The following is a 9,518-nucleotide window of genomic DNA, read 5'->3' as shown; positions in this document are numbered from 1 at the left end:
ACAGAAATGCCGTGCATACAGCTGTACGTTAAATGGCATCCCGCTCTGCGGGAAAGCACACCAAAGGTGAGCAACTTGTTTACAATTTCTTTGTTTAAACGCCTGTTTGAGTCTGCTTTGGAAGCTCTGCTCTCTCAGACGAGCATTGCCCTGTAGCTCATCTTTTTGTCCCCAATTCACCTAACCCCGTCCCGCTGCGGTACAGGCCGTGCGTACCAACCTAGGTGGAAAAACCACCTCGCTGGCACAGCAAAAAAGGGCACGGTGGTTTGAGATCAGATCGGTGCCTGAAGGGAGAATCTGTGTGGAAAACAGTGAGAAGAGCTTGAGGTCCCACCTGTGGAATACATGTCCAGGGTGGAGGAGTAGGATTTCTAGACCTTGCTTCTTCGCCAGACTAATGCTAAATTGGCCTTAGTAAAAATAAAATAAAATAAAATAAAATAAAATAAAACAAAACAAAACAAAATAAAATAAAATAAAACAAAACAAAACAAAATAAAATAACTAAGACCAAGTCTCCAGACACTATGCTTTGGGTGGCCTTTGCAGAGGTTTAGCTTGAAAGGACAAGGATCGGGGCAGAGGTGTTCATCATAGAAATGCAGAGAGCGGGATTTGGTCAAAGGCCTGTTGCTGGTGCAAGACTGTTTTAAAGAAGGAATTTCTCAGGTATTGCATCGTCCGATGAGTCGCGAGGTCCCACGTCCCGCTCGCCTTGGCAGTGGCACAGATGGTTTTTGTATCGTGCCCTTTCCAGCTTAACTGGGCCGACCAGACCGTGCTGACACGACGATCCCCCCCTCCCCCAGCACCTTATTCGCTTCGGTGCCGCGGCCGCGGGATTTCTTCAGTCACTTCTGGCACTTTCTTAGCTTGGCTACGAATATTGTTTGCACTCATCGCCTGGTCACCTCTGAGTCCTGTTCCTCAGGGGGAACAGGGACAGGAGAGACGTCCCCCCTTTCCTCACAAACACCAGAACATCTCCACCTGCCAGACAAACAGTTTTGTAAGTGTTGGTAAAGCATCTGAGCAGCATCTTCCGAATATATCAGCCTCCACAGCTGAGAGCAGGAGGGTCAGCAACCCGTTTTCTTTGAATTTTGGAAGTTGTGTTTTCTGGGAATTGTATTCCTAAACTTTTTTAAGATCCTTTCTTTTGTGTGCCAGCTGTAGCAGATTTTCTCTTTGCTTCTCTTTCAGATAAAGGAGCAGAGAAGAACGTTAGTTCTTTTGTTCGTGGCCAGGAAGGGGCCGTTAGTGCCACCCAGGTGCTTGGCTGCCCCAATCGCACACCTGATGCCACTTTGCAGGACTCAGCATCCTAACCATTTCCAGCCCTGCTTTGCACCAGCTCGCTGCTTCATCCTGCCCGTGCCGATCCGGGGCCTGGCAGGTCCATGGGCAGGGGCTCAGCGTCTCCGAGAGGCTTCGCCTTCCCCGTGGATGGAGCTGGGTTAGCTGGTACGGATGAAGGTTGGTGGTGTTTGTGTTGCAAGATGTGGTGGCTCTGCAGCTACAGGTACTATCGGTTTCTCAGCAATAGTCCTCCCAACTTGTTCTGCTTTGATGTTAGTCCCTTGTTCCTCCTCCATCTTCTCCCAAGACATTTTTGCCTTCTCCCTGTTTGTCCCACTGGTGCGGGAGAGCTGGGAATTGAAATGTCTGTGTCTCGCCCCCCAAATCGATGTTTGCTGGTGTGAAGCGCCTGGCATCAGCTGCTTCAGGAGGCTGTAAGGGGGTTTGGTGGTGGAGGGGAAAAGCTCACGTAGCTCCAGCTCTGTCCTGGAAGTGGTGGTGACCCCATGGCATCCAGGGAGACCCCCAGCACCCCCACATCAAACTCAAGTCAAACAGGGCTGCCAGGAGATGGAGAAGCACGGCGCCGCTCGCCCTGCCTGCTTCTTGTGGCTCGCTGGAAGCTGGCATCGCTTCCCCGAAGGTAGCTCTTCAGCATCTCCTCCCCAGCCCCTAAAAATATCCCGTGGGTAGTATCTGCAGGGCCCACAGCGGGTTTTTTTTAATCATTTGCATTTCTTTTCATTTGCATTGTATTTATGGCTGTGTGATTCAGCGAGGTGCCGTATGCCTCGACTGTCATCTCCAGGCCAGTCTGTAGGAAGGATTTGCACCTCACCCCCAAGGCAAATGCTCCGCGAGCTTCATTTCATTGTGCTGTTTTGGAGGAAGTGAAGATGGATGCATATTATACTGAAATTTCACCATCTCTTCCTCCCCCACGTTTTAGGAGAGTATGTATAAATCTCTGCTGTGTCCTCTTCTGTCTGTTAAATGTAGCGGTATGGAAAATGTTATTTCAGTCTTATCTATTTTAAAAACGATCGTACGGATTAACACACGAAGCAGAAGGTCTCTGCTGCTGTTCAACTTGGTGTCACTACGTCCTCTTGGAAGACGCGTGGCTGCAGGTCGCTGGCAAGCGCTCGAGCGCTTCGTTTGTGTTTCTGCTGCCCCGGAGGCTGGCAGAAACGCTGGAGGTGCCAGTGCCGTCCTGTTTGGAATCGCAGCTCGGTGGGGTTTGGGACATAGTGGGGATGCCTTCCAAAAATCTGGCCTTGTTGAGATGGCTTGATACGATTGTGCCGTGATGAGTTGTGTTAGAAAGCCAGGGTCACGTTTTGTTAAGAAAAGTCCCTTCGGTGTCTGGCAGAAATGAGTTAGGTTGCTGTAAGGGACTGAATTAAAAATAGGAGCCACAAATGCACATTTGCAGTGGATTGCTTTGTCCGTCCCTTGTTGTTGTCTGGGTTTGGCCAAGGAAAGTGAAGGAGGTTGCTCTGGTCCAGTCCTGGTGCTGCCGTGAGGGTGAGGAACAGCTGAATCCAAACCAGGAGCTCGTTAGCAAAACTGGACAAAGCGTTTGAGCTGGCTTAAATAAACCGCACAGTAGAGGTCTCGCAACTCCCCTTCACCCACCCCGCCTTTAAACGTGGGAGATCTACTTATTTTAACGGTGAATCCTGGAAATGCAGAAACTAAAGCGGAGCCTGGGAGCTCTGCGGGCCCTGGGCCGTGCAACTGGGAGCCGCCAGCGTTGATCCCGGTGCAGCTGCGTCCTCCAGGCATCTCCACAAACGCACAGGACCACCCCACCTTCCTTCTCCTGAGGCTTAACACGTGGACAGGCACCTCCTGAGCCTTAACCAGGGCATTTACTGTCCTAAATGTATTGAATGAGCCCGGCTCGTTCTTTGGTCACGGGACTATCGGTGTGCCGTCCCCATCCGTGCTGTGGGGCCGTCGGTTATTCAGCCAGAAGGAGATGGGAGGAGGGTCCGGTGGAAGTGGAACCTGAATTAGTGATGTTTAGCAATTTCCTGAGCCCCACCTTACACGCAGCTCAGGCAGAATGTTATGTATTTAAAGAAAAGAGATTTTTTTTTTTTTTTTTTAATCGTTTGGACACGATTTTTTGTTTTAGAGGGGGTTTATTATCCTCAGTAAGCCTGGGATAAAACCCTTGTGTAACCTATTAATCTAGGATTGCCATCCGCATCTCTGTGTGTGCCTGTATGTATGCATCACCGTATACGTACGCAGATGGACGGAGCCCCAAACTCTCTTAATCGGGAATCTCTCTTTAATGACTGGAAGGGAATTGTGCGCGTCGGTCTTCTGAGAGATAAAGGCGCGATGAGATGGCGACAGCAGCGTTTGATCTCTGTACAAATTGCAAAGGGATCTGGAGTTATCGCTCTAGCGTGTAGATGGATGGACCGATAAGTAGACAATAGAAAAATAGGCAGATTAAAGTTGGACTGGGACGAATATGTTAAATGGCTGGAGAGAGCGCGCTGTTAATAAATAGAAAGGTAGCGCTGCTGTTCAGGCGTCGGCCATCTTCCTGGGTGTGAAGCAAGCAAGTAATTTGGTTTTATTGTGAATAGTTAATGCGAGCGCAAGAGGCAGACGCAGCTGTGTGCGTGGGTGACGTTTAAAGCAATCACTTTCTTGTTTTAACTACCCGTGGCTGCGTGGTTATGCCCTGGTTAGTCACCAGGACAGTGTTTTCTTCAACTTCTTCATAATTCTGTATTCTTTATCTGCTGTATCCTAAATGTGACTTTAAAACATACGCCCTCCCTTCCACTCCAGAGATGTTTCCAACAACAGCAGAAGCAGAGGGGCTGCGCCTTCCCCCTCCTCCCGGCCTTCCTCGCGCGCTGGGCAGGCTGCGAAGCTGTCTGATACCTCCTGTACCATCTCCAACAAGAAATTACAGCTCGAGCAAAAGCAACGCTTGGGATTCACACTTAGATTTGTCTTTTGGATCTCCACTGCTGGCAGAGCTAAGTCCCAGTCCTGCTGTTAGCCGAGAGGTCAGTGTGTGCAGAGGGAGCCAAATGTTATCGTCTCCGCTTCCCTGGTAGAGATGGATCTGACGATGGGGACGTGCAGTGGATCCATCCCTACTGAACCCGGCCCGATTCAGCCAGCACAGCACCATCGGTGCCTGTCATCCTAGAGGGGAACAGCCAGGGCACCTCACTTCTGCACGCTTGGGTGGCAAGCCGGGGTCCGAGGACCGTCCTTGGAGTTCGCGGAGTCGAAGGTGTCGGGGTCCTGCTTTTGGCATGCCAGTGCAAGCAGGGTCTCGCTAGTGAGCAGGGCCCCTCTCCAGGCTGATAGCGTGTTCGGCTTTATAGGAAGAGCAGCGGCTGCCACGTGGATCTGGGATGGCTCCGGCTGTGCCGGGAGTCGGTGTTGGATGAGCTGAGGGTGGTGCCAAGAGCGGGAGGGACGCGAGGGGTTGGTGGCAAGGAAGTGGTAGGGTGAGGTTTTCCTTCAGGCCCTGCAGAAGTGGCGGAAGCTCGGAGGGAAAGCTGTGACGGCTGCGGCTTCAGTCGTGCTCCCACACGGGATTTGCTCCTGAAAGGGGAGAGAGGGTTTTGTGCGGGCGCAGGTGGCGGCGTGTCCGTTCAGGTGCCCGTGACACCGCAATAAAAGTGATTGAACTTGTTCTGGTTTCCTCCTTAGGACATTTGGGAGCAGTCCCCCTGTATCCCTTTCCCAATGGATGAACTTGTTGAGATAGTAAGACAATTTTCTCAGCGCCTACGAGGGTATTTACTTTTTCCATTTCAGTTCTACATCTGTTCAGTTACTGACTTGGAATTTGCAACCATCTTATTTAGGAGAAGGAATTGATTTCTCATTCTGTTACTGCTTCTCTTGGTATAATTAAAGCATATTGCAACATGAAGAATTTCTCCTGGCCTGGGAACTGGTTTGCCACTTGGGTAATTCTGTAAACGAAGAAAGGCTTTTCCTTTTCCTCTGGAATGTAAATTATAGTTACATCTACTTTAAAGTCTTTGTTCTGCTGCAGGGGACTGAAGGGGGGCCCTTGCTTTAGGTTTGTGCAGAGGCGTAGGGGCTTTTGCAAATCAATCCCTTAGTGATTTGGCATCCAGGCCGCTGCAAATTAAGGCTGATGCATGAGCTGGTTTTGCCCAGTGTGGTGTAAATGAGAACTGGGACGAGCCTGCTCCCTCCAAGCCCCCGAGAAGGGCTCTCTCCTGCCGAGCGCCGTCTCTGCTGCTCTGAGCTGACCCGCCGGCCCATCGCTGCGGGGAGCTGCGGCGAGCTGCGGCTTCCTGCGGCAGCACCAGGTCGCCCGTGGGGGTCCGGGTGCCCCCTCTGCCCTCACGGCCCCCGCAGGACATCCCACGGCAGACGGAGGGACGGACACGCGGCGTCGCCGCTGCCTGGGGCTGGGGACGAGGTGGGCAGGCTGGACCGGGCAGGGTGGGGCCTGGGGTCTGCAGGTGGCCCTGGCGAGGGGCTCGGTGGCCTTCCAGCGGCTGCGCTCGAGCAGAGAAAGAGTCATTCAGAATTGACCTTTGGATGTAGCATAAATAGAGAGTTATGTTAACGGGAGAGGAGAGAGGGAAGGCTTAGAGACATTTATTAAACTGTGAAAAGAATCGGCTCAGGATTTGCATACAAACGATGTCAGAAATGCCTTGCGATGCCCTGCTGCTGGAGGGGGCTGCGCAGGGCTGGGCGCGGGCTTTCAGCGAGGCACTGGCGGGGAGCTCTGGGGCAAGGCGGGTGCTCGCCCTGGGGGCCCTGGTGATGGGACCGGCGTTGGCCGGGGCCGGGGCCAGCTCTGAATCCTGCGGGGTCTGCTCCTGGCCGAGCCCGCTGCGGTGGGGTACTGCTCCTCCCAGCAAGCACGGAAACGTGCCCTGGGCGCTTCCATAAGGAAAACCCGCGCTGCGGGCTGCTCTGGAGGGATGGATGAGGCTCTGTTCTCGATTTCTCCCTCACCTTTAATAGAAGAGGGCTCTGCGGCTGAGATTCCCTTGTAAAACTGCCATCTGTGCTTCAACCCCGACCCTCTGGAAGGAATCGTATCGGTGTAGATCTGGAGTCCTGGTGACAGTCCTTGTCTGTAAAAATACGACCTGCAATGATTTACTTCTTCCACCATGTGCTAGCATTGCTAATACACTTGCTGTCAAAGCTGTCTGTCGGACCTCATATTAAAGAAAGAGTGAGACAGAGAGATTAAAAAAAGACCCTTGGATCAATAAGAAACAAGAGCCTTCCCACTGCCCTGCTGCAAATGGGCATTAATGGACCATCACTTAGTGTTTAATTAAAATAAAAGGAAAGTGAGCTGCGTGCCAGGTCTCAGGCTGGTGCTGTCTGGCAGAGCCGGCCCTGAAAGTCTCAGCTTGTAGCAAGAACTCGGATTTCGTTTGCTCTTTGCAGCACGACCGGTGCCGCGGTGCAGCCAGGGTGTGCCACGTGCATCCCGGAGCCCGGAATTATTTATGCTTAATCACACCGCCGGCACATCGGCATTCAGAAACCGCAGGTTAGAATGGCATTTCAGCAGCTTATGAGCAGTAAAGGGCTGCGTCAATGGGACTGCTACGCGCAGGTTTGTCAGCGTCGGTGGTGCCTCTGCTGCGGCTGAGGATGTCCTGGCCTAAAGCAGAGATGGAGGCATAAAACCTGCTGGTTATCTCGTGCGATAAAACGAACCTGTGAAAAGCTTTGCAGTATGAGTTACACTAAGTCAAAGGAGCAAGGGTTCCAGCTAGGAGGTTTTTGTGGAGCCGAGATCAGGTCTCTGCAGGTCCTCCGTTATCCCTCTTTGCCCTTAGGAGCTCGTACGTGGTATCTGCTGTTTGCTTTTCTCCTCTTGGCTTTTCTGCTGTGAGAAGGTATCTTTAGGTAGCTAAAAGCGCACGGACCGGTGCCGTTTGGCTCTGCTGGTCCGACTCAGCCCCTGCCTGGCCCTGAGCGATGTGGCCTTTTTTCCCCAGACCACCGAGCGCTTTGGTTTGGTTACCCGCAGTGCATCCCGGCCAGAGGTCCCTGCCTGCTCGGGGGGCAGGGAACCACGGGTATTTATTGGCGATGGGCGTCTCGGCTCCCTTCCTTGTCACCGGGGAGGTCTCTGGATGGCCGAATCAGGACACCTCAGATGGGTTTTCTGTGCCAGAATCGTTCTCCGGAGCATCCCGGCGTGCCCATCGGCTGAGGACGGAGGGCTCTGCTGCCTTTCCTCCCACGTGCTCTTCCTGACGTTGTGGTGCGAGGAGCAGGAGGGAGCCGAGTTTGTTACTGCTGCTACAGCGCTGCTTAAATGTCTTGCGTGTTTGAGGTTTAGCATGGAGCGATGCAATGGCGACCAGAAGGCAAAGATGGCAATGGGATTGTCCTAGCAGTGGTGCTTGTGTTCCTTGACCTTCCAAGAGGAGCTGTTGTAGGCCATCGCCCCGCTGGAGTGTCAAGGCCGACCCAGGGTCACTCCACGCCTTTGTAGCGGTTGTAAAAGCCTTGCTCTTGCACCGAGATGATTTCAGTTTGTATTTGCTTCTCTAACTGGCTTCCTACTGTATTGGTTGGGTTTTTTTTGTACGATTTACTTAGTCCCCAGCTGTTGTTCCAGTTCTCTTTGTCACTCACCTTCCTGGACCCCATGCGGTATGTGTTTCTGTTCTGGAAGGGTTTTTGCATCTTCAACACGGGGGAAGGTCACGCCAGCTCAGGAGAGGATAGAACAAAAATAAGAGGCTGTGATTGGCATCACAGAGAGACAAGAGGAGGGTTGCTGAGAGGGCAGGGGCCAGGCAGGCCTCGGATGGAGGCAGGGAGGCTGATGAACAGCGCTTAGAAGAAAAATCAGTTTTTTCCTTTCTATTCTTTAATGATAAAAATAAAGGGATCGTCAAAATCAACACATTGATTGATGCAAGGTCGACGAAGGGTGCCTGTCCTGTGTTGCACTGCTGATCTGTAGAGTTTGGTACTACAAATTACCTTTATGAATCCAGGAGATTAGCAAGAGCCAAAAAATCATTACTATTCATATAACTGCCTGGGGGAACGCACGTACATGAGAGGTAATTACAAACCAGGAGCTGGTGGTTTGGTTTTTTTTCCTTTCTCCTTTTTTCCTGTGCCATCAGGTTGTTGCTGTTTGATGTTTGCTTGGCTTCCCATCTGCTCCATCTATCAACAGCATTTCGAAGGCGATGCGATGCCCTGGGTTCACAGCTCACCTGATGGCTGATCACAGTTCTAGGCTAACCTGCTAATTTTTTTTTTCCCCCTTTAAGCTTGAGCCAAAATGCTGGTGGTGGTGCCGTTCTAGTAAGGGGAGATGGTTCGTGCTGGCACAGCCCATCTGTAGAAGGGAGGGGAAAAACCCCGCCTGATACAGAATATTCCCCTCCTCCTCCTGCTGCTGCTTCCAGAAACCCGTGTCCTCGCCAGCCTCGCCCTGCTTAGCGCCTTTCTGCCTTCACGTGGACGAAGCTCAGTCGGGAGCGAGCCTCCCTGGGAGCAGGCATCACTCGTGTGTGCGTGTGTGTATCATCTCGCTCGCTCGCTCTCCTCCATGCACCGTAGCTATCAATCACCGTTATCACAGACCTACTAGACTGTGGTTTAGCTTATTAGGCTCTGGCTCAGCTGGACAAAGATTTTTAAGCAGCTCATGTCAGCATTGAGAAGGAAGGCAGCTACGTTTTCTGCTTTCAGCATCGCTGCCCCATTTGCTTTGCAGGTTACGGCAGCGCGAGGCACGGGCTTTTCCGGGCGGCGGCGGAGCTGTGAGCTGCTTTCTGCTCCTGGGCTGTTCCCCGCAGCGCAGCCACGGGAGCCTCTGGCAGCGTGAGAAGGGAGATCTCCGTCTGCGTGGCCATGAGCTTCAAACGGGACCGTTGGCTTTTGCTGCCTGCTGCTTTGGGTAAGTGAGTGCGTTTCTTCGCTCAGCCTTTCACTCCTTGCCTGCAGGCTTGGAGCCGGCCGCCGCAGCCAGGACGGCACCTGGACTAGCTCGGGGTGCTGCCCACCGCTCCCCACCTGGCCTCCAGCCTGAGCAGGCAAGGGGACGGGATCCGCTCCCTTTGAAGCTACTGTCCCACATATGGGAAACACGGACAAGCCAGCAGAAACGGAGATGGCCAAAGGTTTTACACCTCAAGGCAGGCGTAACCCACGCAGCCGCGGCTTCTCGGCCGAGCCGCGGG

This window comes from Platalea leucorodia (genome assembly GCF_965183815.1).
Source record: "Platalea leucorodia genome assembly, chromosome: 21".
Taxonomy (NCBI): Eukaryota; Metazoa; Chordata; class Aves; order Pelecaniformes; family Threskiornithidae; genus Platalea; species Platalea leucorodia.
The sequence above is the reverse complement of the archived record's forward strand: the minus strand, read 5'-3'. Positions refer to the sequence as shown.